Source organism: Chiloscyllium plagiosum, unplaced genomic scaffold, assembly GCF_037043375.1.
Source record: "Chiloscyllium plagiosum isolate Xiang-an unplaced genomic scaffold, Cpla_swu_hap1 HiC_scaffold_17, whole genome shotgun sequence".
In the NCBI taxonomy this organism is placed as follows: Eukaryota; Metazoa; Chordata; class Chondrichthyes; order Orectolobiformes; family Hemiscylliidae; genus Chiloscyllium; species Chiloscyllium plagiosum.
This window is the reverse complement of record NW_028270155.1, coordinates 56019721-56036163: the sequence shown is the minus strand read 5'-3', so window position 1 is coordinate 56036163 and position 16443 is coordinate 56019721.

The window sequence follows — 16443 nt, the reverse complement described above, 5'->3', positions numbered from 1 at the left end:
TATGTGAAAATTAATGCTCTTGATATCTGAGAGTTAATGTTTTGGTTTGCTGAGCTGTTTATTATTTTGCTGTTAGAACATAGAACGTTACAGCACAGTACAGGCCCTTCAGTCCTCGATGTTGCTCTGACCTGTGAAATTAATCTGATGCCCATCTAACCTCCACAGTTCCATTATTATCCATATGTATGTCCAATGCCCACTTAAATGCCCATAATGTCAGCAAGTCTACTACTTTTGCAGGCAGTCTGTTCCATGCCCCTATGTCTGAGTAAAGAAACTACCCCTGATATTTGTCCTAAATCTATCACCCCTCAATTTAAAGCTATGTCCCCTTGTGTTAGCCTTCACCATCCAAGGAAAAAGGCTCTCACTGTCCACCTATCTAACCCTCTGATTATCTTATAGATCTAGATCAAGTCACCTCTCAATCTCCTTCTCTCCAACAAAAAACAGCCTCAGTTCCCTCAGCCTTTCCTCATAAGACCTTCCTTCCAACCTAGGCAACATCCTAGTAAATTTCCTCTGACTTTTTCCAAACTTCCACATCCTTCCTATAATGCGGTGACCAGAACTATACACAATACTCCAGATGCAGGCTTACCAGTGATTGTACAGCTGAAGCATGATGTTTTGGCTCCGAAACCCAATCCTCCTACCAAAAAACACCAACACACCATATGCCTTTTAACAGCCTTATCAACCTGGGTGGCAACTTTCAGGGATTTATGCACCTGGATACCTAGATATCTCTGTTCATCTACACTGCCAAGAATTTTACCATTCGCCCAGTACTCTGCATTCCTGTTACGTCTTCCGAAGTGAACTACCTCACATTTCTCTGCATTAAACTCTATTTGCCATTCTCAGTCCAACTCTGCATCTTATCTATGTCGCTCTATAACCCACGACATCCTTTGGCACTATCCACATCTCTGGAGAAAGTGAGGACTGCAGATGTTGGAGATCAGAGCTGAAAAATGTGTTGCTGGAAAAGCGCAGCAGGTCAGGCAGCATCCAAGGAGCAGGAGAATCGATGTTTCGGGCATAAGTCCTGAAGAAGGGCTTATGCCCGAAACGTCGATTCTCCTGCTCCTTGGATGCTGCCTGACCTGCTGCGCTTTTCCAGCAACACATTTTTCAGCACTATCCACAACTCTGCTAATCTTAGTGTCTTCTGCAAACTTACTAACCCATCCTTCTACACCCACATTTATAAAAATGACAAACAGCAGTGGCCCCAAACCAGATCCTTGCAGCACACCACTGGTAACCGAACTCCAGGATGAAGATTTCCCATCAACCACCACCCTCTGTATTCTTTCAGCTAACTAATCTTTGATCCAAATTGCTAAATCACCTTCAACCCCGAAACTTCGTATTTTGTGCAATAGCCTACCGTATGGAAACCTTATCAAACGCCTTACTGAAGTTCATATACACCACATCAACCGCTTTACCTTCATCCAGCTGTATTGTCATCTTGTCGAAGAACTCAATAAGGTTAATTAGGCATGACCAACCCTTCACAAAACTGTGTTGACTATACATAATCAAATTATTCCTTTCCAGATGATTATAAATCCTATCTCTTATAACCTTTTTCCAGCACCTTACCTACAACCAAAGTAAAGCTAACTGGCCTATAATTACCAGGGTTGTCCTGACTCCCCTCTTAAACAAGAGCACAAAATTTGCTATCCTCCAGTCCTCTGGCCCTACTCCTGTTACAATGATGACATAAAGATCAAAGCTAAAGTCTCTGCAATCTCCTCCCTGTTTTCCTAGAGAATCCAAGGATAAATCCCATCTGGCACAGGGGTCTTATCTATTTTCAGATCTTCCAAAATTGCTAAAACCTCCTCTTTGACAACCACAATCCCATCTAATCTATTAGCCTGTATCTCAGTATTCTCACTGACATTGCCCTTTTCCAATGTAAATACTGGTAAAAAGTATTCGCTAAGTGCTTCCCCGATTTCCTCAGATTCCACACACAACTTCTCACTACTGTCTATGATTGGCCCATATCTTACTCTAGAATCTTACTCATTCTTTTATTCTTGATATACTTATAGAAGGCCTGAGGGTTTTCCTTGATCCTATCTGCCAACAACTTCTCATGTCCCCTCCTGGCTGCTCTTAGCCTTCTCTTCAGATCTTTTCTGGCTAACTTATAACTCTCAAGCCCCCTAACTGATCCTTCAAGCCTCATCTTCACATAAGCCTTCTTCTTTCTCTTGACAAGAGCTTCAACTTCTTCAGTAAACCAAGGCACCCTCTCTCGACAACTACCTCCCTGCCTGATAGGTATATACTTATCAAGAACCCACAATAGCTGTTCCTTTAATAAGCTAAAGGTAGAGGAGTATATTGACCACCAAATTGTAGGGGTGATGTTGGGAATGGCATTAAACAGGAAATTAGAGGTGCAAGCAATGAAGGAACATTTAAAATTATGCAAAGACTTCTATCTGCATATAGATTGGGCACATCTAATTAGTATCAATACTGTAGAGGAGGAATTCCTGGAGTGTATACTGGATGGATTTCTGGACCAATATATTGAGGGAGCAAATAGAGAACAGGCCATTCTCGAGTGGGTATTGTTTAATGAAAGGAATAGTTGGCAGTCTTGTTGTGCAAGACCCTTGGATGAGTGACCATAATACGATAGCATTCCTCATCAAGTTGGAGAGTGACATAGTTTATTTTGAGACTACAGTCTTGAATCTAAATAGAAGAAACATGAACATATGAGACCCAAGGTGTCTTTGATAGATTGGGGAATATTTCATAAATGGATGAAAGTGGAAAACCAAGAGCAAACATCCAAAGAGTGTATGGATGAACTGCAACAACTGTTCATTCCTATCTAGTACAGAAGTAAAACGAGCAACTTCAGTCAGATAGATGAATAACTATCAAGAGAGATATGAAGGTACTGCAGGGGTCTCCTGGGGCTATCCCTCAAAGATATACTGTGTTGGGTACTAGTTTGGGGGGGGGGGTGGGGGGGGGGGGGTGCGCAGGTGGTGGAAGCTGGGATTGTCTCACAGAGGAAAATAGAAGTAGCAGCCAGATTTTGGGCACCAAGAATGAATCTTCGTTAAGTTTGGTTTGTCAAGGTTCAAAAAGTTATTGTTATTGGGTACTGTCCTGTTGGAGGCACAAACAGTAGATTTTGTGGCTGTGAGCGAGTATTGAGGATGGTGTGTTGCCTCCCTGATGCTTCAGTTAAGGATGTCTCAAAGTGGTTGCAACGTATTGTCACAGGGGAAAGTGAAAAGCCAGATGTTGTTGTACACATTGGTAAGATAGTTAGGGAAAAAAGTTGAGGGTTTTCAGAGTTTAAGAAGCTAGGTAGAAGGTTAAAAGCAGAATCTCAAAAGTTGTAATCTCTGGATTACTCCATGTGCGACATGCTAGTGAGAGTGGGGATAAGAACAGAGACAAGATAAATCAGACGCTGAGGAGCTGTTATGGGGGCAGGAATTCAGATTTTTTGATGATTGGGATCTCTTCTGGGGCAGGTGGGTTTCACCTGAGAGGTCTAATAGCCTGGTAAGGAGTTTTGCTGGTTCCATTTGGAAGCTTTTTAAACTAGTAGGGAGGGTTGGTGGGGAGTCCTAAATAGAGAATAGAGTGACAGATAAAGATGATTCTGAAGTTAAAGAGAGCAAGTTAATTAGAAAAGGCAGGCAAGAGCAAGTTAGGAAACAAGGTTACTGAAGAATTAGCTGCATTTATTTCAGCGCAAGGGATCTTACAGGGAAGGCAGATGTACTCAGGGCATGAATGGGAATGTGGAAATGTGGGACTGGGACATCTTAGTTTTTACAGAAACAAGTTCAGGTACATAATTCTTTGAAAGTTGCATCACAGGTAGATAGGGTGGTTAAGAAGGCATTTAGCATGCTTGGCTTCATTGTTCAAACCATTGAGTATATGAGTTGGAAAGTCATGTTGAGGTCGTACAGGATGTTGGTGAGGCCATGTTTGGAGTACTGTGTACAGTTTGGGTTGTCCAGCTATAGGAAGGATGTTACTAAATTGGAGAGGGTTCAGTAAAAATTTACCATGATGTTGTCAAGACAGCAGGGTTCAATTATAGGGGTAGACTGTGACTTTTTTCACAGGCGTGTAGGAGGTTGAGGAGTGACTTTATTGAAGTTTATAAAATCATAAAGTAGATAAGATAAACAGCAAATGTCTTTTCCGAAGGGTTGGGGGTGGTGGGGGAGTTCAAAACAAGGTGACATATTTTTAAAGTGAGAGGAGAAATATTTAAAAGGGAGTGTTATCTTTTCAATATAGAGTGTCATTCGAGTGTGCATTGAAATGCTAGAGGAATTGGTAGATGCAGGTACATTTACAACATTTAAAAGACATTTGGACAGGTACACGAATAGGAAAGGTTTAGAGGGAAATGAGCCAAGTGGGACTAATTTAGTTTGGGAAAGCTGGTCAGCAGAGATAAGTTGGACCATAAGGTCTGTTTCTGTGCTGTATGATTCTATGAATCTTTGAAAAAAGTGGCCAAATCATAGCTTACAAGTGAAATTAGAGATGGTATTAGATTGAAAGAAGAGGCGTACAAAATGGCCAGGAAAACGTAACATACCTGAGAAATGGAAGCAGTTTAGAATTCAGCAAAAGAGGACAAAAGAATTGATTAAGAAAGAGAGAATAGAGTACAGCAGTAAGCTTGCAGGAAACCTAAAAACTGTCTGTAGAAATTTCTTCACGTGTGTGCAGAGAAAATGATTGATGAAGACAAATAAAAGTCTCTTACAGTTAGAAATGGGAATTTTAAATGGGGAACAAGAAAATGGTTGATGAACTAAATAAGTACTTTAGTTTTATGTTCACAAATGAGGACACAAATAACATATTAGAAGTGGTGGAAACACAGGTGTAAGTGAAAGGAAGAAATTGAAGGGAATCAGTATCTGTATGGAAATGGAGTTTTGGAAATCGATGGGATTCAAGGCCAGGAAATCCTCAGGCCCTGATAATCGACATCTCCGAGTATGAAGGTAAGTGGCCCTAGAAATAATGGATGCATTGGTGGTCATTTTCTAGGATTCTATAGACTCTAGAATTGTTCCTACAGATTTGAGGCTAGCTAATGTAGCCCTCTATTTAAAAAGGAAGGTAGAGAGAAAACCTGGAATTATAAGACTAGTTAGCCTGATGTCAGTGTTGGGGATTATGCTACAGTCCAATATAAGAGATTTAATAGCAGAGCACAAAACAGAATATTATTTAAATGGAGAAAAACTGCAGAAAGCTGCAACACAAATGGATTTGAGGGTACTTGTGCACGAAAACAGAAAGCTCGCACATGGTTGCAGCATTTAATGTGGCAGGCAAATGGAATGTTGCCCTTGTTTCAAAGGGGATTGGAGTATAACAGTAGAAGAGTCTTACTGCAATTGTACAAGGTGCTGCTGGTGTAATCACATCTGTAGTACTGTGAGCAATTTTGGTCTCTTTATTTAAGGAAAAATACCACTTCACTGGAGGCAATTCAGAAAAGGTTCACTAGGATGATCCCTGATAGGGAGGAATCATCTTATAAATAAGCCTAACAGGTTGAGATTCTACTCACTGGAGTTTAGAAAAATGACAAGTGATTTCATTAAGACATAGAGCTTTTAAGGGGCTTGGGTAAATGCCAGGAGGCTGTATTCACTCATGAGTCTAGGACCAAATGGAACAGTCTCAAAATTAAGGGGCATCAATTTAAGACTGAGATGAGGGAGAATTTCTTCTGTCAGAGGGCTGAGTGTATTTGGAACTCATTGCCACAGAGAGCTGAGTGGGCAGAGTCCTTGTATATATTTAGGGCTGAGATAGATTGATTTTTGAAAAGTAGGGAAAGAGCAGGAAAGTGGATGTGAGGAATATTGGATCAGTTATGATCCTGTTGAATGGCAGAATTACCTTGAGGGGTTAAATGGCCTACTCCTGTTCCTATTTCTTATGGTCTTACAGATGTTCTGTTTGTTCTCTGACACATCAGAGACTCATTGTCAGAGGATATAGCTTAATCCACTAGGTCATCTCTCAGGAGTGCCAGGTTGTGTATGGTATAGAAGACCACAATAATGAGTGACACATAAGCCGGATAATATCATACAGAATTGCCTGCAAGATCTAAACATTGACATCTCATTCTTGGTTTGCTCAATGATAAGTTTGAAAATGTGTTGCTGGAAAAGCGCAGCAGGTCAGGCAGCAGCCAAGGAGCAGGAGAATCGATGTTTCGGCCATGAACCCTTCTTCAGGAATGAGGAAAGTGCTCCTTGGCTGCTGCCTGACCTGCTGCGCTTTTCCAGCAACACATTTTCAGCTCTGATCTCCAGCATCTGCAGTCCTCATTTTCTCCTCAATGATAAGTCTGATAGGTATGTAATTTTCAGCATAACATATTTCAGCTCTGTACTTCACTTGGTATCCCTTGACTCTGAAAAGCCAATTGTCTAATGGCTCTGGTGGATAGGACATCTGTGGTAGGTGGGAGAACCTAAAGATGTAAGAGTCATGATTACTTCACACCTGCATAATCCTTTGATGGTCACATACAAGTTAGACATTGATGCAAAGAAATCCTTTATAACTGACAAATGCCCATAGCTGGCCTGATGGAGCTTTGATGGCCATTTGCATGCAAAACATTGAACTTTAAAGAATATGGCAATGCGTGCGATGCTTCTGGCTCTCTTAGCCTGACTTATGATAATTCCTAAACATTGCATCTGTGACCACCATAAGGAATGTAAAGTGAAGCTTGAAATATGCCACAAAGGGCTTCCTGCTGGTGCTTAGAATGACTCAGATGCCTAAATGTTCAAGGTGACAGCTAGCTTCATCAGACCAGGAATAAGGTGGCCATGCTTGCAATTTGAACTTACCATCTTAGCTAGCAAAAGGAGGTGATTAGTTCACTCAGAATGCAATTTGCAAAGAAACTGGTGCTCTGAGAGCTGAGCATAATTCACCCTTTACATATAGACTCTGCACTGAATAATGTCTTCTCCCCAGACATTGAATATTGTTACTGTTTCTTCTGGCTATTGGGCAAGGCAGGTTCAAATACTGTTCTAGAATGCCAAACTGTCTTGCTATGTGATGATACTATTGAAAGTTTTGTTGAAATCAATTAAGTTGATAATAAATAGGTTTCTGATAGCTTAAATTCAGCTTTTTGATGTTCCTAAACATAAAGATTACTTGCAGCATGATCTGCCAACCAGAGACCTTCCTGTTTGTCAGTGTACTGTCACTTCTACTTTCAATCTGTTGAGTACTGTGCTGAGGAGCTTACCAAATATTGACAGTCATAGAGATCTGTAGCACAGAAACAGACTCTTCGGTTCAACTTGCCCATGCTGACCAGATATCCTAACTTAATCTAGTCTCACTCGGTTTATCCCTATAAACCCTTCCTATTCATATACACATCCAGATGTCTTTTAAATGCTGACATTGTACCAGCCTCCACCACTTCCTCTGGCAGCTCATTACATATATGGACCAGCCCCTGCCTGAAAAAGTCGCCCCTTAGGTACCTTTTAATTTTTTTCCCCTCTCACCCTAAACCTATGCCCTCTAGTTCTGGACAAGAGGTCCCTCCTGGGGATCCAGATCTTCTCTCCCACCCTAGGGAAAAGACCTTGTCTATTTATCATGTCTATGCTCTTCGTGATTTTATAAACCTCTATAAGGTCACCCCTCAGTCTCCAATGCTCCAGTAAAAACAGTCCCAGCCTAGCAACATCATTGTAAATCTCTTTTGAACCCTTTCAAATTTCACGACATGTTTCCAATAGGAAGGAGACTAGAATTGTACACAATATTCCAAAAGTGGCCTAACCAATGTCCTGTACAGCTGCAACATAACCTCCCAACTCCTATATTCAATGCTCTGACCAAAAAAAAAAGCATACCAAACACCTTCTTCATGATCCTATCTAACTGTGACTCCACTTTCAAGAAACTATGAACCTGCACTCCAAGGTCTCTTTGTTTAGCAGCGCTCCCCAGGACCTTACCATTAAGTGTATAAGTGCAGCTCTGATTTGCCATTCCAAAATGTAGCACCTCACATTTATCTAAATTAAACTGTATCTGCTACTCCTCAGCCCATTTGCCCATCTGATCAAGATCCCATTGTACTCTGAGGTAACCTTCTTTGCTATCCACTATACCTTCAATTTTGGTGTCATCTACAAACTTACTAACCGTACCTCCTATGTTCACATCCAAATCATTTATATAAATTATGAAAAGCAGTGGACCCAGCATCAATCTTTGTGGCTCACCATTGGTCACAGGTCTCCAGTCTGCCAAGCAACCCTCCACCACCACCCTCAGTCTTCTATCTTCAAGCCAGTTCTGTATCTAAATGGCTAGCTCTCTCTGTACTCCATGAGATCTAACTTTGCTAGCCAGTCTACCATAAGGAATTTTGTCAAACCTTACTGAAGTCCTTATATAGCATATTCATCACTCTGCCCTCATCAATCCTCTTTGAGATTTTTGAAGAAGTAACAATCAAGTTAATGAGACATAATTTTCCATGCACACAGTCATGCTGACTACCCCTAATCAGTCCTTGCCTTTCCAAATGCATGTAAATCCTGTCTCTCAGGTTTGCCTCCAATAACCTGCCCACCACCAATGTCATATTCAGTGGTCTATAGTTCCCTGGCTTTTTCTTACCAACTTTGTTAAATAGTAGCACCATGTTAGCCAACCTCCAGTCTTCCTGCACCTCACCTGTGGCTATCGATGACACAAATATCTCAGCTCAGGGCTGAGCCATCACTTCCCTAGCTTCCCAAAGAGTTCCAGGGTACACCTGATCAGGTCCTGGGAATTTATCCATCTTTATGCATTTTAAGACATCCAGGACCACCTCCTCTGTAATGTGGACATTTTTCAAGATGTCACCATCTATTTCCCTACATTCTATATCTTCCATGTCCTTCTCCACAGGAAACACTGATGCAAAATACTTGTTTAGTAACTCCCCCATCTCCTGCGGCTCTACACATAGGCTGCCTTGCTGATTTTTGAGGGGCCCTATTTTGTCCTTAATGTATTTATAGATTTCCTTTGGATTCTCCATAACCCTATTTGCCAAAGCTATCTCATTCCTCTTTTGCCCTCCTGATTTCCCTCTTAAATATACTCCTACTGCCTTTATACTGTTCTAAGGATTCACTCGATCTCTGCTGTCTGTACCTGACATATGCTTCCTTCTTTTTCTTTCCCAAAACCTCAATTTCTCTAGTCATCCAGCATTCCCTGCACCTGCCAGCCTTTCAGCCTAAAAGGAATATACTGTCTCTGGACTCTTGTTGTCTAATTTTTGAAGGCTTCCCATTTTCCAGTCGTCCCTTTACTTACAGACATCTGTCCCCAATCAACTTTTGAAAGTTCTTGCCTAATACCGTCAAAATTGGCTTTCCTCCAATTTCAAATTTCAACTTTTAGATCTGGTCTCTCCTTTTCCATCACTATTTTAAAAGTAATGGAATTATGGTCGCTGGCCCCAAAGTGCTCCCCATTGACACCTCAGTCACCTGCCCTGCCTTATTTCCCAAGAGTGGGTCAAGTTTTGCACCTTCTCTAGTAGGTACATCCACATACTGAATCAGAAAATTTTCTTGTACACACTTAACAAATTCCTTTCCATCTAACCCTTAACACTTTGGCAGTCCCAGTCTATGTTTGGAAAGTTAAAATCCCTGACCATAACCACCCTATTTTTCTTACAGATAGCTAAGATCTCCTAACAAATTTGTTTCTCAATTTCCCACTGACTACTGGGGGTTCTATAATACAATTCCAGTTAGGGGTGATCCTTTTCTTATTTCTCAGTTCCACCCAAATAGCTTCCCTGGTTGTATTCCCAGGAATATCCTCCCTAAGTACAGTTGTACTGCTATCCCTTATCAAAAACACCACTCCCCCTCCTCTCTTGCCTCCTTTTCTATCCTTCCTACAGCATTTTTATCCGGGAACATTAAACTGCCAGTTTTGTCCATCCCTGAGCCATGTCTCTGTTATTGCTATAATATCCAAGTGTTATGAAGATGTAGATGTACTCTACCTTTGAGAGTAAAAGCTAGCAGTGGCAGCACCAAGTTTTCTCAATAAGACACAATGTACATTGCTGTAGCCAGGGGGGTAGCTAGTTGCCTGGAAACAACAAAACACATTTGAATTAGGCCAATCAGTTTAAATTATACCCCAAAAAATATCAAATTCCAATCAAGTTTGAATTGAGTATATTGACCATCTTAAAAGCCAATGGCACAATCCAATGCTTTAGGGTATAAGACCAGGGAAATTGAACAGTTAGGAGGAGAACTGCCACCAGACCAGTAGCTGTAGACTGCTAGTCAGAACTCTCTGAGAGGTAACTATCTAGAGAAAGAGATTGCACAAAGAAAAAACCTCAACACTGACCTGGAGAGCCAATTTACCGACGAGGATAAAGGGAAGATTTGACCACTGGCTGGTTTTAAAATTTGGATTTTTCTGTAAATTTTAATTGAGAGTTTTATCAGACTAGTATTATAGAAGGGAAGGTAAAAAAATAGGTTAGAGGAAGGAATTGTAAATAGTTATTAGTTAATTATTCTCTGTTATACTTTAAGAAATAAAGTTATTAATTTATACTTAGCTCTTGGCCACTCGCATTTTTACAGATTACTGCACAGGATAAATCTTTTCTGTGTTGCTGGTTGTAAATTAAGCAGGAAGGTTTACCCCATGTTTTAAAGTCTGGGCGCTCAATTTGAGCTGGTTTAGGCAGATTTGAATAGATTTTGGGGTATGAAAAATTCCAGCAGATTTACACACTTGCAGGTTAGTGTCCTAGATCTTGAAATAAAACGTAGGTGAGGCCATTTATTTACTTAAGGTGACTTGTGGTTGAGGAAATTAAAAGTGAGAGAAATGGATCTTAAAATTGGTAAAGATTTGAAGATGTTTCTCAAATTTGCCAAGAAAGTTTAGAAGGAAAGAGAAAGGCCATACTTTTAGAATTAGCAAATAAGTTAGATTTGGGTTTAACCCAAGGACAAAAAAAAAGTAAAGCTGAAGTTGTAAATGATTTCTCAAACATTTAAGTTGTCAGAGAAACAGACAAGTGCAGTAGAGGTAGAAAAACTTAACTCCATTTTCCTCAATTGTAATTTATAAGATAAACAAGGAGAAAGAGAGAGGGAGAGAGAAAGGGAAAGAGAGAAGAATGAGAGAGAGAAGAGAGGAAGAAGAGAGAGAGAGAAGGTTCTTGGCTGAGCAAAGGAGACAGAAGAAAGGGAGAAAGAAAGAGAAAGTTCTTTGCAGAGCAAAAATAGAGAGAACTTGAACTTGAGAAGTTGCGACTTAGCAAAGTCAAGTTAACAGGATGGAGATTAAAAGAAAAGGTAGTGATATATATTTGGTATGTCAAAACTCTGCCACATTTTGATGAGAAAGATGTTGAAGCCTTCTTTATTTCATTTGAAAAATTGGCTAGGCAGATAGAGTGGTCCGAGGATTTATGGGTAATGCTAATTCAGACTAAACTGGCAGACAGAGCTAGTGAGGTATTTGCTGCACTGTCAGATGAGGGGTCAAGAGATTACAAAGAAATTAAACAGGCTATTTTAAGTGCTTATGAGTTGGTACCAGAAGCCTATACACAGCGATTCAGAAACACAAAGAAGGAACCAGGTCAGACTTATGTTGAGTTTGAAAGAATTAAGCATAGTCATTTTGATCGATGGGCGCATGCTTTGAAAATGGATTGGACATTTGAGGTTTGAAGAGAGTTTAAAAACTCACTTCCAGAGATGCTAAGAATTCACATGGAGGAACAGAAAGTTCAGGAAGTGAGAAGGGCAGCAGAATTAGCAGATGAGTACATGTTGCAAAGACAAGCTTCTGGCCAAAATTTCATCCTGTGAGGGATAGGAGTTGGGAGAAGGGGAGGTCCTACACAACTCAACAAAGAGTAGAGAGCACTGATAAGAATTTACCACAGGATAAAAAAGAAGCCCAAGAGGGTGGAAAGGAGGTGAAAGACCTCAGGTGTTTCTGCTATGGTAAAGTGGGACATGTAAAATCATAATGCTGGTCGTTAAAGAAAGGCACTGTGGGAAAAGATGTGGTAAAAGAAGCTAAGCCAGTGGCAGTAGTGAAGGTAGTAAAGGAGACCCCACGAAGAACCGAGGAGCTGCAGGAGAGTGCACAGCCTAGGCAGGGGCTGGGTATGGAGTTAATAGATGATCTCTACAGAGAATTTGCCGCTGTGGTTAATGTTTACTCAGAAAGAACAGGGGGAGAAGGACAAGAAGTTATAATTTTGAGAGATACAGGATCTAACCAGTTGCTGATAGTAAATGATGAGTGAAAATGCACTCTTTCTGATCTATTACCCAAGAGTGTGGTAATTTGTGGGATAGATGGACAGAAATGTGTTCTCCTAAGTAAGATCAGGTTGGTGTGCCAACTTAACACTGGGGAAGTTACAGTGGGAGTGATTGACAGAGTGTCAGTTCCAGGAATTCAGTTTGTTCTTGGGAATGATTTGGCAGGATCCAAGGTGAGAGTGACGCCCCTTGTTGTGGAGAAGCCCAAGGAAGACCAAGAAACTGTGGAGTTAAAACAGAAATATCCTGATATTTTCTTAGACTGTGTGATAACCAGATCCCACTATCATAAGTCATAGCATGAAGCAAAAAGTAAAGAGAAAGATGAAGGAGCTGGGGTTCAGTTAGTGGATACCTTGTTTGACATAATGGTGCAGGAAAAACCTGAACAGGCAAAGAGTCAGACAAAAGTGTTTAGTCCTGAAAGGCTAAGAGACTTGCAGCGGCAAGACAAGACGATAAAAGAAATATATGTGGATGCGTACTCTGGAAAGGAGGCAGAGAATATTCCGGAGGGTTATAATCTGAAAGATAGAATCCTAAGGTGGAAATGGAGACCATGGCAGGTTAGTGCAGAGGAGAAATGGGCCAAAGTGCACCAGATTGTGTTGCCGGTAGCATACAGACAGGAGGTGTTAAGGGTAGCATATGAACATAGGAGGTCCCCTAGGGGTATGAAAGACTCAGGCTTTTTTATTAGCCTGGAATGCACAAGGATGTGGTTAACTTTTGCCGTACGTGTCATACACGCCAAATGGTAGGTAAGCCACAGGCAGTAATAAAACCAGCACCTTTGTTGCCAATTCCCGCATTTGAAGAACCTTTCATGCAGGTTATAATTGATTGTGTAGGTCCCCTCCCGAGAACTAAAAATGGAAACCAGTATTTGTTAACCGCAATGGATGTATCTACCAGATTTCTGGAGGCGATTCCATTATGGAGTATCAAGGCAAAAAGGTGAGTAGACGAGTTGGTAGCTTTCTTCACGTGGTATGGGCTACCAAAGAGATTCAGTCGGACAAAAGGTTAAATTTTACTGCTCGGCTGCTTAAGGGGGTTATGGAAACCTTAGGTATACAAGACAAAAGTCGGAGATCTCATACTTAGATTATGCATTGGAGGTCAGGGAGAGACTAAATCAAGTAGGTGGGTTAGCGAAGTAGCACGTAAAGAGGGCACAGTGTAGAATTAAGCAGGTGGCAGATAAAAGCTCTGAAACGTGGAAATTTTCCTGAGGAGATAGCATTAGTACAGATACTAGTGATAGGCAATCCCATCAAAGCCAGGTTTAGTGGTCCCTATCAAATTGAGAAAAAGTTGAGTCAGGTGAACTATTTAGTAAAGATGCCAGATAGGAAAAAATGGTATCAGGTATGTCATGCGAACATGTTGAAACTGTATTATACTAGAGAGAAAGAACTGGAGAAAGAGGTGTTAGTTATTGCCCTGCAGAGTGAGGAATCAAATCTAGATGATGTGGATTTTGAGGTGCCTCAAAATAGATTAAAAATGAAGAAGTCCTTGTGGAATGGGATACTAATGGGATTAGTAAGTTGCTGAAAATGTGTTGCTGGAAAAGCGCAGCAGGTCAGGCAGCATCCAAGGAACAGGAGAATCGACGTTTCGGGCATAAGCCCTTCTTCAGAAATCTATCTCCAGCAACTGCAGCCCTCACTTTCGCCCACGTTAGTAAGTTACCTATCTCAGGAGCATAGAATGCAGTTGAAAGATTTATTACTGCACTATAAAGACATATGTAAGAATCTGATGGGGATGACTAATGCTATTGTACATGAAGTAGACATAGGGAATACTGCTCCGATAAAACAACACCCCTGTCGGCTTAATCCTTTCAAAGCCATACAAGTCCAGATGGAGGTGGAGGCCATGCTTGATGAGGACCTAATTGAACCATGCCAGAGTGAGTGGAGTTCGCCGATCGTCTTAGTTCCCAAACCAGATGGGACTCAACGATTCTGCATGGATTATCAGAAGGTCGATGCCATTACAAAATCGGACTCCTATCTAATTCCTAGATTGGAGGACTGTATCGGAAAGTCTGACAAGCCAATTACATCACCAAGTTGGACTTAAAGGTAACTGCCAGTAACCACCCATTATCAGAGTTGGCGAAAGGAATTTCCGCATTTGTAACCCCAATTGGGCTATATCAGATGCCCTCTGGAATGAAGGATGCACCCACCACATTCCAAAGACTCATGAACAGAATTGTGGCTGGGTTAACAGACTGTGCAGTCTATTTGGACGATGTAGTGATCTTTAATAAGTCCTGGAAAGATTGCATGGTATAGTTGGCAGAGTTTGTTGAACGACTACGAGAAGCAAAACTGGTGATAAACTTAAATAAAAAGGAATTTGCGAAAGCAGAGGTGATGTCCTTGGGACATAACCTAGGTCATGTAAGGTTCACCCCACGGAACGCAAAGATGAAGGCCATCACAAAATTTCCACGATCAACCTCGAAGAAAGATGTGCTTCGGTTCTTAGGACTTAGCGGATTCTATCAGAAGTTTGTTCCAAACATCAGCAATGTAGTGGCACCGTTGACCAATTTGCTGAAGAAGAACACAAAGTTTTGGTGGACAGAACAATGCCAGGAGGCATTCAACCATTTGAAAGCCATATTAACCACCAAGCCAGTTTTAGCTACACCAAACTTTTCAAAATCTTTTAAAGTCACCATCGATGCTAGTGATATAAGTGTTGGAGCTGTACTCCTACAGGAAGGAATTGAACTGCCACTCAGTTACTTTTTGAAGAAGATAAAAGGAAATACTCCACGATCGAAAAAGAACTGTTGAATTTGATACTGGCCTTACACATTAAAATGTTCTATGTCACAAACAGTGTGTCAGAGACAGTTGTGTACACTGACCACAATCTGCTTACATTTTCAGAATGCTTTAAAGACAAGAATATCAGACTATTTTGTTACAGACTTTTAATTTAAAAATCGTACATGTTGCGGGTTGGAAGAGTGTAATTGCAGATGCATTATCGCGGATTTAACTGATCGCGTTTAGATGAGGTTTGTCTTTATTTAATGTTATATATACAGGTATATGGGAAGAAGTTAAGGTGAACTTATATTAAAGTTATCTGTAAGTTAGGGTAATGTGTTTAAAAAGTAGAGAAAAAAAATGAAGCCATCTTTTCATTATGATGGTTCATTTTTTTCTTAAGGGGGAGGTGTTATGAATATGTGGGTGTACAAGAGAGTAAAAGCTGGCAGTGGCAACACTAAGTGTTCTCAATAAGATGCAATATAACATGTGCTGCAGCTACTGGGGTAGGCCTGGAAACGACAAAACAGATTTGAATTAGGTCAATCAGTTTAAATTATACCCCAAAAAATATCAAATTTCAATCAAGTTTAAATTGAGTATATTGACAATCTTAAAAGCCAATGACACAATTCCAATGCTTTGGGGTATAGGACCGGGGAAAATTGAACAGTTGGGAGAACTGCCACCAGACCAATAGCTGTAGACTGCTAGCCAGAACTCTCTGAGAGATACCTGTCTAGAGAAGGAGATTGCACAGAGAAAAAACCTCAACACTGACCTGGAGAGCCAATCTACTGACGGAGATAAAGAGAAGATTCGACTGCTGGCTGGTTTTAAAATTTGGATTTTTCTGTAAATTTTAGTTTGGAATTTTATCGGACTAGTATTATAGAAGGGAAGGTAAAAGATGGGTTAGAGGAAGGAATTGTAAATAGTTGTTAGTTAATTATTCTCTGTTATACTTTAAGAAATAAAGTTGTTAACTTATACTTTACATAGCTCTTGGCCACTCGATCTTTTACAAATTACTGCACAGGATAGATCTTTTTTGTATTGCTGGTTTTAAATTAAGCAGGAGGGTTTACTGCATGTCATAACATGAGTTCCATGTTTCTAACCATGCCATGAGTTCATCTGCCTTCCCTTTCAGGCTTCTTGTATTGAAATAAGTGCAGTTTAATTTATCAGTCCTACCTTGT